At 42.9% G+C, this 1,316-nt stretch overlaps 1 pseudogene; it reads left to right on the top strand.

Annotated features, from left to right (window-relative positions):
* Positions 1–388: 388 nt before the first annotated feature.
* Positions 389–855, top strand: LOC127186901 (ubiquitin-40S ribosomal protein S27a-like; annotated as a pseudogene).
* Positions 856–1,316: the final 461 nt, after the last annotated feature.

The raw sequence follows: 1,316 nt of genomic DNA, 5'->3' as shown, positions 1-1,316 counted from the left end.
AAATTTTTAAAAGAAGCAGTGACACTTGAGGAAGCAGAGGCAGGCATATCTCTGTGAGTTCGAAGCTAGGCTGGTCTACAAAGCAAGTCTAGGACAGCCAACATTACACAGAGAAACCCTATCTCAAAGAGAGAGAGAGACAGAAACAGAGAGAGAAAGAGAGAGAGAGAGACAGTGAGAGAGAGAGAGAGAGAGAGAGAGAGAGAGAGAGAGAATGAAAAGAAAGGGAAGAGGAGTGGACTGGGGGAGTTGAGGTTGGGGGAAGGACTTGGAGGAGAAGAGGTAGAGGAAGCTGTGGTCAGGATGTAAAGTTAAATAAGTAAGTAAGAAGTATACAACGTAAGCTTTTCCCTTCCGATCTGCCATCTGCAATGGATCTGCCACCAAGATGCAGATTTTTGTGAAGACCCTAATGGGGAAGACCATCGCACTCAAGGTTGAACCCTTGAACACTATAGAAAATGTAAAGGCCAAGATCCAGGATAAGGAAGGAATTCCTCCTGATCCGCAGAGGCTGATCTTCGCTGGTAAGCAGCTGTAAGATGGCCGCACTTTGTCTACAACATTCAGCCTTCATAGTGTTGAGACTTCATAGTGGTGCTAAGAAAAAGAAGAAGTCTTATGCCACTCCCAAGAATAATAAGCATAAGAGGAAGAAAGGTGAAGTTGGCTCTGCTGAAATACTGTAAAGTGGATGAAAATGGCAAAATTAGTTGACTTCGTCGAGAGTGTCCTTCTGGCAAATGTGGTGCTGGAGTGTTCACGGCTAGCCACTTGGACAGACATTACTGTGGCAGGTGTCGTCTGACTTGCTGCTTCCACAAACCAGAAGATGAGAGGTTGTGTATGCGTTAATAAAATGAAGAAACTGAAAAAAGAATTAATTTAAAAAACTGAATTCTAAGACCATCATGAATTAACTGCATGAGCTGCAGTTGCTGAATCTCTGATCTGTTCTCTTACCTAGGAGTTATTTCTCCACAGACCTTCCAGACACAGCTGTTATCATTCAGGTTTCAATTCAGTTCACAGGGCCCTTATACTGAGATTCCTTTGCTGAGCATCCCAGCCAAAATGGTCGGTGCAGGTCACCTACTATCAGCTACCTGCTTGTCCAGGTCGGAATGTTTTATTGTTTCATGTCTGTTTATTGTTTCATTACCAGCCATCCTGGTGAAATAGAGACTTTAGGAGGGCAAAGACACTGAATCTTCCTGGCATAAGTTAGATGCTCAATGTTGAATGAATGAATGAATGAATGAATGAATGAAAACCCGTATTAGCATTCCTGCTTCCTTTCAATCTATCGTGAATAA

The sequence above is a fragment of the Acomys russatus genome, chromosome 3, assembly GCF_903995435.1.
Source record: "Acomys russatus chromosome 3, mAcoRus1.1, whole genome shotgun sequence".
Taxonomy (NCBI): Eukaryota; Metazoa; Chordata; class Mammalia; order Rodentia; family Muridae; genus Acomys; species Acomys russatus.
The sequence above is the reverse complement of the archived record's forward strand: the minus strand, read 5'-3'. Positions and strand labels throughout refer to the sequence as shown.